This window comes from Miscanthus floridulus, chromosome 14 (genome assembly GCF_019320115.1).
Source record: "Miscanthus floridulus cultivar M001 chromosome 14, ASM1932011v1, whole genome shotgun sequence".
In the NCBI taxonomy this organism is placed as follows: Eukaryota; Viridiplantae; Streptophyta; class Magnoliopsida; order Poales; family Poaceae; genus Miscanthus; species Miscanthus floridulus.
In genome coordinates this window covers 67,077,854-67,091,857 of record NC_089593.1, presented here as the reverse complement: position 1 = coordinate 67,091,857, position 14,004 = coordinate 67,077,854, and the positions used below count along the sequence as shown (strand labels likewise).

Genomic DNA, 14,004 nt, shown 5'->3' with positions numbered 1-14,004 from the left:
CTTGGCATCCTCCTCTCTCCCTCTCTAGTCACTCTTTAATCTCGATGATTGCTTCGCTGGATAGCCGGTGGTGTGGACTTTAGGTTCGTGTAGTTGGTTGAGCCTTAGTCGAGCTTTTAAGCAGTTTTTGGTATGCTTTAAATAGCGTGCACGGCACCGTTTTCTGTCTTTCGGCTTGTGTTTGCTGTCACCATGCGCACGTGCTTCGCTGGCGCCGGGCTCGGCCCTTGGCTGACCGTGGCCTCTCCCTACGGGCCAGCGCGTGTGCTGCTAACGTGTGTCGACCGAAGCCATGGCATGTCTCTTGCCTCGTCTTGTCGCGCTGAACCGTTGTGCCGCATGCAAGGTTGGGCCAGCATCGCGGCGGCCACCACCTAGTCGACGTGGCACTTCTTCCACCGCTCGAACCACCTGCTCACCGAGCCACTGCCTGCCTCGTTGGCACATTGAGTTAATGCTCTGATCATGGTGCCACTGCACTTCCTGCCCATCGTTTGTGCATCAGCCCCGCGTGACCGCTGTGCCGCCGCTGCCGTCGCGTCATTTGGACTCGTTGCGCGCCTAGACTCACAACTTGCGTACCTAAGTCCACCAGAGCTCAATTCATCGCACCCGTAGCTCCTTCATAAAGTGGCTTAGCTGCGCCACCCACCCGAGCCTTGGCGGGGCGCTGTCGACCCCCAATTTGGTGTTTCCCTCGCCGCCGGTCGCTGTCACCATCGTGGCCATAGCAGTAGGGATGGGGTTGAGTTTCCAAGTGGTAGAGTCTAATTCAATACCCCTACTAGACTCCCCAATCTAGGCTATAGTTCATGCTCACCTAGCTTGAACCTCTACCGTGGCCGTTCGGCCGGTTGCACGGCTGTGTCTGCCTCGGAGCACCGCCGACCTCGCTGCGCGCACGTGGCCAGCCCTCCTGCACCTCCATCTGCCTCAACTGTCGACATCACTAGCACCAGGGTAAGCCGTGGATGCTCTCACGCCATCTCGACCACTCTCTCATCGCCTAGGCATGCCGAAACAGTCGCGCCGCCGCGCGGTTGGGCCCGACATCGAGGATAGGTTACGACAGTGCATCGTCGAGTTCCTTTTTGCTTCATACCATCGCACGTTGGTTCATAGTTACCCGTCGGTCCGTTTAGCGCATCGAGTAAGCCCTTGGGTGGCTAGCGTGGCCGCGCGGTACCTGCCAGTGCCGCTCTAGCGAGCACGGTGGCATCAGGGACCGCCCTATTGTAAAGAGGGGTAAGTTGAGGGGCTGAAGTGTAAAGTTGTGACAGTTGAAATAGTGTGCGTAGGGGTCGCATTATTATCCAAGAGTTTGGGGATCTTTCGGCAAGATCACATCGCGCGCGCGTGCACAGTGGCCCCGCGCGGGCCATAGTGGGGCAGCTGGGCCGAATCGGTCGCCGCCGGCCCTTCGTCTTGTTCTAGTGTTTTTCTAATTTAGCTTCTAAGGCAAACTTGTAAATTCAATATTAAATTATGCAGAAGTCCAAAAATTATGAAACCAATTTTGTTAGGCTCTTAAAATCATGATCTATCTATTAGCGTAATTGGTTCATCTAGTTTTAAAATGTTCCTAGGTTGCTCTAATTATTTTAAAATGTTTAATATTGTTAAAAGGTGAACTTGTAGGAAGTTTTGTGAGAAAATGGTGATAGTGTCAACTCTGAAAATTTTACGATAAATTCATAATATTATTAGCTGCTCACTGTAATTTTTGTAGCACCAGAATAATTATTTTGCTAGATAGATAATGATGTCTATTTTGAATAAATATTAAATTGATAGAATGAAATAAAGAAACAACTTGGGTTTGTATAACTAAAACACTCATTGAGAAATAACATCTTGTTTGACAACATGGATACGTGGCCTAGTACGTTAGTCACTAGAGCTAGCTCGTTAGCGTGAGAGGCGTAAACATATTTTAAGAGTTGCGGTTGCCATTGATTGATTACGTTTTCTGCGTGTATCCACGAATGTCATAATAGGAACAATGATGGATCTGGAGTCGACCAGAGTAGCAGAAAAGATGGTGCCTTATTGATCATGTCGCCATGATGGAATGCTAATATTTGGTTATACCTTACCCAGGCAAGCTCCGGTGCATAATCCCTACTTTTCTGCACTTTATATTATGTTTGTGCATTAAGTTTTAAGGAGTTGAATGAAACCCACTTGCATATATATATATATATATATATATATATATATATATATATATATATATATATATATATATATATATATCCTATGAGTCTCACTAGTATGATAGGATCGTGTAGATTGCTATGCTACAGGACTTCGGTAGAAGTCAAGTGATTACATGTCACTCGCGAGAGATAGGAAAGATATTATTATTGCTATTATATTGTTATCACCTAGAAAATATATATGAATGATAATTGGAGACCTAGCGAAATGGTACTTTGGATCTGGACATGGTTTGGCATTCGAGCGAGGCTCGGATTGCATTTGTTCTGCATGTGTTGGTTAAGGACCGGCCGTTGCATTGGGTTCTAGGCAGGTCACGGACTTATTATCCTGAGCACATACTTGTTTATGGGAGTAGGGAAGGCTTGTTACTCTCTTGTCGTGGGTTCCGGCTCTTTCCGAACCGACTGGTTGGAGGCGGGGATGGTGGAGGTCTAAGCACCACACTGAGTTTAGGACTCAGGTGTGGGGGCTTGGAGTCCAAGTTTGAACGGGGACCTAGACCCTTTGACAGGAGAGTGGTGGGTTGGTCCTGCTTGTGCCTAGGGTACAAGTGGGACGTGTGTTTTGGGGTACCTAGCTGGGCACATTGATTCACGAATCATAGGGTAATCTGGTACGACTTGTCTACAGTCTAGCACCATAGTAAGAACTGGAATATGAAAGATGGAAAACTAGTTCTGATTGCTTACCACCTGCTTGTAAGTAGTATAGGTGCTTACATAGAATGTTTAGTTAATGAACTAATGGTGACTACTAATGAAATTGAATATAAGGACGCACGATTAGTAATGCTTCCGCAGATGCAATAACCCACAAACCAGATAGCCTTGCATATCCTTGGAGTCTTTTCTTTCCTCCTAACGGGTAAGCCTTGTGGAGTATAATTGAGTACTCAGGGTTTGTTCTACCCTGTTGCAGGTGACAGGAACATGAGGAGCTGATACTTGTGTGTGGAAACCTCCTGGTGGGCTCAGTGAGGATTTCATTCACATTACGGACATAGAGTTTATTTGAAACTTCCACCCAGAATGTTTTACAAAGGAAAAACTTATAACCTGCTATGATGTATATAACGGATCATCATGTTAATGTTTAACTTGTCATTAAATGATTTTATTTCCGCTGAGACTCTGATAACATGTTTATATTCCACTGTTATAAACAATAAATATTATACTATGATATTGCATGAAAAGCGATGTAAGAAATGGCCAAAATGTTGTAAGCTTTATTCTCTTATTTATGATCCTGATGGAAAAATATGAATTTTTGGGTTCTCCCTTGAGGTGTGCTCGACGGAACTGCATAATTTAGTGTCTTCCTTTGAGTACTTAGTGTCTAATGGAAGTCAAGTACTCCTGGGAGGCATTAGATTAGGCGGTTCTACCACATTGTTGTGGCTTGCTCGGCTGAGCGGCGCTGCCCCTACCCTGCGCGCTGCTGCACCGCTGACCCACATAGCGCCGCGACACAGCTGCTGCTGCTCTTGTCACATCACGTCGCGCTCGTGCCTGCCCATTGCATCGCACTACGTCGCCTGCCGCTGCACCGCGCTACGTCATTGGCCCGCTTTGATGCCGTGCGCACGAGGCCAGACCACCGTTGTCATGCCATTTATGGCACTGCGACACGTGGGCCACGCAGTTCGTGAGCATACGCGCCTGTCGGTTATCGTTTGGTCGCGGGCTGCGTTGGTCGCATCAACCGCGTCCTGCCAAGGCTCACCTCGTCGAGTCACCGGCCGCACCCCGTCTCTCTTTTCTCTCTCTCTCTCTTTCCTTCTCTCTGCCGTCGAGCCGCGCCAACGCGCCTGCCTACGAGGGGTCATCTCCCATCAATTCCATGCACCCACAGTTCCGTCCTCACAGCCTCTCAACAACCGCACCCACCCTACCTTGATTACGGCCAGGCCGAGCTCTAATTTTGGAGCTTTGCTCCCACCACCACGCCATTAAAGCCCAACCCACCTCACTGTGGCCAGCTCCAACCTCGTCATCTCGCGTCGATTTGACCGTACCACTAGCCTCGCCTAGAACCCCTCTTCATCATGTGCACCCAAGTCGTAGCCCTATAGCCGCCTCCATGCCGCTAACACGACCATGTCGCAGCAGTTCATCGTCGAGCTTGCTGCGCGCACGCGGCCAGACTTGCTCGGGGCGTCTCCGGCCAGGCCACTGCCATGGGTAGGATCGTGGTGCGTCATTGATGCTTACCCGTCACTTCTATTATCTATTGCACGCTATGGCTCACTAGAACATGGTTGCCACCACCGCAGGTCGCCCGCCATTGGGGAGAACCCGCTCTGCTTCACCTCCTTTCGTGCAACCACCGCCCATCGTCGCGCGATGGCTCATAGGTGAGCATCGGTCCCATAGCTAGGTCTACAAGGGTCCCGGTTAGTCGGCGTAAAGGGGACGTACCGGTCCACGCCGCCCCAGCGAGCGCGGGGGTCGTGGGGTCCTCCTCGATGCGAAGACAACTTCTCTCGGGGTCATTCGTGCATTAGTGCTGACTGAGTAAATAGGACGAATAGTGGCTGCGAGAATAGTTGGAAGCTCGGGGGCGTTTTCGCTAAAATGCACGCGCGTGCGGGGGCTCTCCATCGTGGGCCGTCTCCACGCGTGAGCCGCACCCCGTGTGGGCCACGTTGGGCCAGTTTGGTTCATCTTTTTAGTAAAGAATTAGAAATGGTTTTGTATTTTACTTAAGAACCAGTTTTGTGTAATTAATCTAAAATCATGTAGCTGTCCAAAAATTATGAAACAAATTTTGTTAGGTTCCTAAAATTGTGATCTATCTGCTAGTATATTTTGTTCACATAGTTTTATATTATTTCCAGGAATTATCTAATTAATTTAAGATGCTTAATATTATAAGATGTAAACTTGTATGAATTGTTGTGATGAATTGGTAATAGTGTTGGCTCTGAAACTTTTATAGTAAATCCCTAATATTATTAGGTGCTCACTGTAATTTTTATCGCTCCTTAATAATTAGTTTGCTAAGGTAGCTAAATGAGCCCTAGTTCAAAAATATATATTTAATCAATTAATTGCCAAAGCACCTTGGGATTTTAAAACTAGAATATTTTTCCGGAGACAAAGCCTTACTAGACGACGTGGATATGTAGACCAGTACGTTACTCATTAAATCTGGCTCGTTAGCTTATGGAGCGTAACCGTATATTTAAGAGTTGCGGTTACCGTTGATTAATTGCGCCTCTGCGTTGTATCTACGTATATCATAATAGGAACAACGATGGATCATGGAGTCGACTGAAGTAACAGAAAATATGATGCCTTGATGATCGTGTTACTATGATGGAATGCTAACTTTTTGTTATATCTTACCCAATCAAGCTCCGGTACATAACCCCTATTATTATGTACTTTATTTTATGCTTGTGCATTAAGTTTTAAGGAATTGGATGAAAACCACTTGCATATATATATATGAGTCCTACTAGTATGCCAGGATCGTGTAGATTGCTATACTATAGGATCCGGTAAAAATCGAGTGATTACACGTCACTCGCGAGATATAGGAAAGATATTATTGTTGTTATTATATTACTATCACATGGAATATATATATATATGGATGATAATTGAACACCGGGCGGAATGGTACTTTGGATCTAGACTTGGTTAGGCATTCGAGCGAGGCTCGGATTGCACTTGTTCTGCCTGTGTCGATTGAGGACCGTCCGTTGCTGTGGATGGTAGTGAGGTCACAGACTTATTATCCTGAGCACATACTTACTTATGAGAGCAGGAAGGCTCGTTACGCTGTTGTCGTGGGTTCTGGCTCTTTCCAAACTAACTGATTGGAGGCTACGACAGGTGGAGGTCTAAGCACCATACCGAGACCGGATCTCAAGTGTGAGGGTTTAGAGTCCAAATTTAGACGGGACCTGGACCCGTGCTGCTCCTTGCCCCAAAAAAAGGCGAAAGATACATAAACATCTTGGTGGCTGAACAATAACTCAAAACAATTTTTGTAGGGTAATGCAATTGCAATAAAACAAAAACATCTTTTTGTGCCGCTGACTATGCATAAAAATAAAAATGGGTACCTGGCCAGAGGCAAATTACGAACTTCATTAGGTGATCAAGATTTAGAAAAGATGAAGGTGTTTGGATCAGTGACTAAAATTTAGAAGGTGTGTCGAGAGGATGTTGCATGGGGTGTTCGAATATTAATAAAAAAACAAATTACATAATCCGTCAGTACTCCACGAGACGAATTTTTTAAGCCTAATTAATCCGTCACTATCGCACATTTACTGTAGCACCACATTGTCAAATCATGGACTAATTAGGCTTAAAAGATTTGTCTCGTAAATTAGTCGCAAACTATGTAATTAGTTGTGTAATTAGTCTATATTTAACACTCCATGTATGTGTTCAAATATTCGATTGGACAGCGACAAACATCACCTAACCTTGGAAAGGAGCTCCACAAGTCGTTGCACCTGCAGAAAGCAGCCTCAACACCCAGATGCCCAAACTCCAGCTCCAGTCCAGACTATATATAGGGCAAGGCCGGCCTCACAGGCTCACACCAACACCACTTGAAAAAAAAAATGAACCAAACACCACATTGCCTAGTGCCTACATTGTGGATACTGTACCTGCGTTCCTGTGATTTCTCTCTAGCACATTAGCCAACGTAGGTAATCATAACTTCTGCTGAAAATATACGGACGGTTCGCTGGTTGGGTTTTGGACTGGTTTAGAATGGCTAATGCTGGTTTATTATGAGAGAAAAATACTGTTGGCTGACTGGTTTGTACTGGCTAAAACCAACAAGTGAACGCACAAAAAAGAATGGCACAAATGATTACTTACACTGGGATTCTGGGAATCTAGAGTTCTAGACTGAGAACCAAAGGCTGCGAGGAATCTAATGAAATATGCTAGTGACACTTCGTTTCTTATACTAAATAAATTACTATAAAGGACAATACTAATATCCAAATAGAGTTGTAGAAATTTTGTCCTTATCTTGTGTTGCAACCAATAACAAATGAGATGGAAAACAATGAGCAAGAGAGAAACGGGTTCTTCTGCAAGCGGATTCTTGTGCAGCAACAACAACTTACAGGGGTACAATGCAAAGGACGAAAACATATATAGAGTATTTGGTAAATTTATCACAACAAACAGGATGAAAATTATAGATTATCCAAATTGGTGTTGTATTAGGAAATGAAGAGAGTGAAGATAATCAGTTTTAATTAATTATACTACTATATTTATCGAGAAGCATGGGTTTGATGGGCTAATGGGTTACATTCAAGAGTGGCAAACCAAACCCCAGAGGTCTTGGAAGTAATGGGAAGCCCTAAAGTTAAGTAACCGCACTTATAACACTAAAATAATTATTTATGTGGATTAAAACCCACTTGGTACAAAAGAGTCATTAATGATAGGGAAGAGGAGAGGAATAGAACTGAACTGAAACTGAGCTCTTTTTATCCCAGTGAAGACGATGACATTGCACTGCTTCAGGCCTCGTTTAGATGCTGAAAAAATTTCAACCCGATAAATAGTACCACTTTCGTCTTATTTGACAAATATTGTCCAATCGTGGACCAACTAGGCTCAAAAGATTCATCTCGTGATTTCCAACTAAACTGTGTAATTAGTTATTTTTTTACCTACATTTAATACTCCATGCAAGCGGCTAAAAATTGATGTGATGGAGAGAGTGAAAAAACTTGGAATTTTGGTGGCATCTAAACAAGGCCTCAGTATCCTGTGGCATGTGGGAGATTTTACAGCATCTCTGACAGAGAAATTGATGGAACAGAACATGGCATGTCCAGTCACCATAGCTAGGGTCAAATCAACTTGGCCTAATCGAGTACAGCAGTGTTTTCTTCCATGAACCTTTGAATCAATATATAAAATCTGCTAACAACTAAACTGAACAATTTTGCAGTACTATGGTATAAAAAGTTGAAGGTATCATCAGAGATTCTCCAGCATCTCTGGCTGCCAACCGAGTGAGAAGTGCCAAGTTCGCTTAATACGCCTTAATAATTAGCATAAGAATCAAAGGTGTTCTTCTGTTTTAACTGCAGGATTAGGGTGTGTGTCCTCCCTCTCTCCCCCCCCCCCCCCCCCCCCCCCACCCCCACCCCCGCCTCTGACCACAGTCCACCCTTTCCAAACAGTTAACAGGCACTTAAAGAAATTTATTTGTGCAACTAATAACACCCACCATGTGCAAACGAGAAGAATGGGATGAGGGAACGGAGAGGTACAGACCTGAATTGATCCTCCAGGTGCCTCTGTTTAGTACCCTGAGAAACTGACACCACACTGTTGACATTGGGAGATATCCCAGCATCTCTGTGAAATTGACTGAGGCCACGATTAGATTGCAAATATTTTCAACCCGATGAATAGTAGCACTTTCATCTTATTTGGCAAATATTGTCCAATCGTGGACCAACTAGGCTCAAAAGATTCATCTCGTGATTTTCAACTAAACTGTGCAATTAGTTATTTTTTTTACCTACATTTAACGCTCCATGCAAGCAGCTAAAAATTGATGTGATGGAGAGAGAGTGAAAAAACTTGGAATTTGGAGGTGAATCTAAACAAGGCATGAGCAAAGGCATGACCTATCAAGCATCAAATCAATCGATAAAGCATATACACCTAGAGAGTGTTTAGTTCCACCAAAATCCAAACTTTGACACTATATAACCGTCACATTAAACTTGCGGTACATGTATGGAGTACTAAATGTTGACGAAATCAAAAACTAATTGCATAGTTTGGTTGTACTTTGCCTGACGAACGTTTTGAGCCTAATTAGTCAACGATTGGACAATTATTACTAAATAGAAACGAAATGCTACAGTGCGCTACATTGGCACAGAGTGAACCTGCAGCCACCGATTCGGGCAAACTAAACGAGCCCTAGTAAGCTAGTAAAAGAATGGGGTCTCTAAAAGAATCATCCAGGGCTTTCAGCCATAGAGCTCGAACATCTCTGCTTTCAACAAGACTGAACAACTCTGCAACTCTGGCTGTCATATTGAGCGAGCAGTGTAAGACATGACATGGCAGAATCAGCAAGGCCTGGTGCCAAAGACTTCAAACCTATGATGACATTGCCTTACTTTCAACTAAACTGGAAAAAAACTGAAGATTTTGAAATGAAACAAAAAAATGTATTTGGAACCAATAAAATTCATTCATTTGAAATCCATTGTTAACTCAGTTTCCATGTTAACTATTTTGATGCTACATGGGATAAATTCAAATTTAAAATATTGAAAACATCAATCACCTTTTTCCGGATTCACATCTCCCTTATGTAATAGAGAGAATTATTTATTTGACATTGAAACAAATCAGTGTTTCGTATTTGGCACTCGAAAATATGAACTTTCTTATCTGACATCAAGTTGAAATTTCCTTTCGTAAATGGCACTGCCGTCCACTTTCATAGATCAATCTGTTAGTTGACTGTTTGACCATGTCAGTTTTTTTTCGTGTGTCCGATGTACCCCTGTACACAGAAGACTCCCACGCCGCTACACCTCTACCAACCTCCACGCCGCCCATGCAGCCGCCGTTGCCGCCGTTGCCGTCGCAGTTGCTCCCATCGCCTCCCCTTCCTCTCTCCCTCACCCTCTCTCTCCCGAGGTGGCGGCGCTGTGGCACACATGACATGAACGTGTGTCAGGCCAGGCCAGGCCAGGGGCACCAGCCATTGTAGTGTAGCACTAGCACACAGCAATGCACGTGCACGTGGAGCACAGCCTGCACAGGGGCATGAGCTGCTCGCGTCGCGTCGCGTCGATCACCTTGGAGTAGCCATTTGACATGTCGGCGATGAGGCACCCCGACGGCATGCGATGGGAGCGGGACGGCATGCCGTAGTGGGCGTCGCGCTGCCCCTCCATGGAGATGTCGGCGACGGCCCATAGCCCCTGCTCGATCTGCTTGCAGTAGCGGAGGAAGCTCAGCTCGCGAGTCGGGACGACCGGCGTCATGATGTGCAGCTCCTCGTACATCTGCGCGACGACACGGCGCCAGCCATTAGTTTTCCTTCCAGTGATCACATATTCACACGACGAGAAGGCACAGCATTGTTTCCAATGCAGAGATTCGACGGCATTACCATGATCAAGGAGTCGCTCCTCCCGCCCAAGCCGTTCACGAGAACATCGACGATCTGCGCCTTGGACACAATGCCGGGGAAGAACTCCATCCACTTGTTCTGCAACAACAACAACGACATCGATCAGCCATCGCCATGGGCGCGAGGCGCTGGAAGACGAAGGGAAAGGAAGGAATGTGCAAGTGTACCGTGTCCATGAAGACGTCGACGAGCGCGACGGCGCTCATGAACACGAGGCCCGAGTCCCTGGACCCCTCGACGTTCATGTCCAGCGGGCGAAACGCGCCGCCGGGCTTGGCGAAGAGGCTGTCGTAGGTGGCGACGTTGAGCACCTCCTTGGCGTCCCCGGGCATGCCCTTGACCCAGATTTGGTCGCCGGCCTGGGCGAGCCGGATGAGCTCGTCCATGGCGCGCGTCGCCATGTCCACCATCATGGGGCGCTCCATTTCCATCACGGGCGCCGGCATCTGGTACGGCATCCCGGACGAGCAGCCGCTGAGGAGGTCCAGGTCCAGCGACGGCCCAACGAGGGGGCCCTGTTGCCCGGGCATCCCGCCCATGGACAGGTCCAGCGACGACACGGACATGGTCGGCACCGGCGGCATCTACGTGAACGGTCGGCCGAGGTACTTGGACGTCATGCTCGACACCCGGTCCAGCTGCAGGTCGGCAGGCAGGCATCATTCAGAGACAGACGTACAGTACAGAAATACACGGGGACGGACAGACCGGCGAGGACGTCGCCGGAAACAGCGCGTGGTTGGTCAACTCATGATTTACCTCTTCTTTCAGGCGGGCATTCTCCACGCGCAGCTTCTGCTCGTCGAAGTAGTCCTCGGCGATGGGCGGGCCGCCGCAGTTGGGGCAGACGACGTTCTTGAGCGCCTTGCGCATGGTGATGTTCTCGCACCGGATCTTGTCGTTCTCCGCGCGGAGGAAGCAGTTGTCCGCGCGCTCGTGCTGCGCCTGCAACTCGCACAAGCACACAGGAGCGTCGTCATCCATCAAGAACCCGTGGAAAACAAGCCGACAAAAGGTCGAGATGAAACACGGCGAACTCGTGAATGGAAGAAGAAAAAAAAAGGAACTGGGACACTTTACCTTCATCTGGGTGCGGCGGTTCTGGAACCAGAACTTGATCTGGTGCAGCTCCAGGCCGAGCTCCCGGCTGAGCGCGGCGCGCTGGTTCTCGTCGGGGTGCGGGCACTCCTTGAACATCCTGCGGTCACCGGCGAACACGCACCATTACATTCCTCTCCGTCAACCATCACGACGACAACGACGGCCGGACACGATGAAGAAACAGCAAAAGAAATGGAAACAAAACGAAACAAGAGAGAATCGTACGCTTTGAACTGCTGAATCTGGCGCAGAACTGCGCAAGAGCTCCGGCAATATGTCCATACGAAAATACGAACTTCCCTATTTGGCATCGTGGATTTCTACTGCAAACGAGGATATTCATGTCTTTTTACCAGTCACTTGACACCGTTACTGTCCTAAATGGACGACAGTACCATTTACGAAAGGAAATTTCAACTTGATGCCAGATAAGAAAGTTCAAATTTTCGAGTGCCAAATACGAAACACTGATTTGTTTCAGTGCCAAATAAATAATTCTCTCTATGTAATAAGATGGACTAGGCAAGAGCAAACTATGTCTGCTTTAAGTATCACAAGTTCACTTCGTATACTCCATCATTTGTACTTGGAAGGAAAACCCATGAGATCACAGATTCTTTGAGCATCTCCAAAAAATTACAACTGAGCATTAACATCTAAGTATCTAACACAGATAGGACAGTAATTTGTATGAGCTTCAAAATTTGATTACTAGCATAAAGGCGAAGGGGCCACTACCTGGATCTATATTATGGTATCACAGAGTGGGAACTATAATAAAGTTCCAGAGTATCGCCTAGCGGTGAATGGGGACCACAAAAGTCATGAACAAACTGAAACCGGAATAGTTCAAATAGGAGTACCTTTCCTGGATAGTTAAAAGCAAAGCACAAAACAAATTTGTAGTTTGCTTTCATGGTTTTGGTTTATTAGCACAAAGGGAACATTAAGAGCCTCTTTGACAGGGCTCCTGCAGGAGCTGTGCCAAACGCCTATTTTGAAAAAGGCTCCGCATGGGGAGCCGGTCAAGAGCCGAAGCCATTTTTTGCCTGCGCAGAAGAAGCCTCAAAAACGAGCTTCGCGCAGCTCCTTGCTGTGGGTTCAGGTCGTCTAGTGCGAAGGAGCCGTTTTGCCAAACGTTTTCCAGAACGGCTTCAGCTGCTCCAGAGAAGCTGTTCCTTCAGAGTAGCCAGAGCCGGAGCCATTTTCAGAGAAAACAGAGCCCTGCCAAACAGGCCCTAAGGTTGTATCAGACCTTGTCCATGTTATATATGTGTTTAGTTAGGCGAAATTTAAGAATTTGGCTACTGTAGCACTTTCGTTTTTATTTGGCAATTAGTGTTCAATCATGGACTAATTAGGCTCAAAATATTCGTCTCGCGATTTCCAACCAAACTGTGCAATTAGTTTTTTTTCGTCTATATTTAATGCTCCGTGCACGTATCGCAAGATTCGATGTGATGGTTACTGTAGCACTTTTTGAGAATTTGGCTGGGAACTAAATGTGGCCTTGAATTCATGAGACCGTCTCCATTTCAGAGAGGATCTAGGAATGCGGCGCAGATTCTCTAACTTGAAGAACAAAAGTCACCGGTGACTTCTCCTCGTCCCGATTCCATTCATTCCTCATCCAACGGTTCTCTTTCACAAAGGTTTCAAGAATCAATTAGCTCAGCCCATTTGACAGCCCAAACAAAAGCCCAACTCGCGAGAAGTGGAATCGGTTGACTACAGGCGCTATGTATTTTTGGCGGGTAAATAAGCAGCGACGGCACATTTTTGGCGCCAGATTTTGTTTCGCCTGGCGGATGGCAAGCGCCGCCGATGGCGGCTAGACACAGTCATCTCGTCAACAGGGAGCAGCGAGCGCGTGTTGCCGATCTGGTACGTGTGATAGCTGCTACTGCTGCTGTTGCGCGTGGACGACAGCAGCAACGTCGTCGTCGCGAAATTCTGGCCTGGGCAGAGGTCTGTCGTTGGAGCTCGCCATCTTCCTTCACGTGATCTTGCTTTTCTACAGGTAGCCAAAATCAATCTTTCATCTTTCAGGCTTATTTTTTTGTAAGCCAAAAATTTAGACCTGCTTGTTTTTGTGTAGTACTCGTTGATTCAGACCTTGCTTACAGGTAACCAAAATCAACTTTTTCTCTTTCAGTCTTCCGATTTAAACATGGCAAAACCAAACAAGTAAGTTAGGTTTACCTTTTAATTTATTTTTCTTTGTTTGCATCCAGACGTGCCTTGCAATAAATATACATTTATTTTTCATGTAGGGAGAATGTGAATCCTACTTGGTTACCTTGGATTGGTCAGAAATTCAGGAACTTGGAGGATGCTTGGTCTTTTTGGATTGATTATGGAGGTCATGCAGGTTTTGAGGTCAGGAAGAGGTACACAAATGTTGGTACTGATGGAAAGGCAACATCTTGTAGATATGTATGTGCTAAGGAAGGTCGAAGAGCACAGGACAAGAGGGATCATGCTGGGCTTATTTCTCCAAATCTGGGCTTTGTT

General features: G+C 46.3%; 1 pseudogene; it reads right to left on the bottom strand.

The window, feature by feature from the left end:
• Positions 1-9,845: 9,845 nt before the first annotated feature.
• Positions 9,846-11,801, bottom strand: LOC136503629 (homeobox-leucine zipper protein ROC8-like; annotated as a pseudogene).
• Between the last annotated feature and the right edge of the window lie 2,203 nt (positions 11,802-14,004).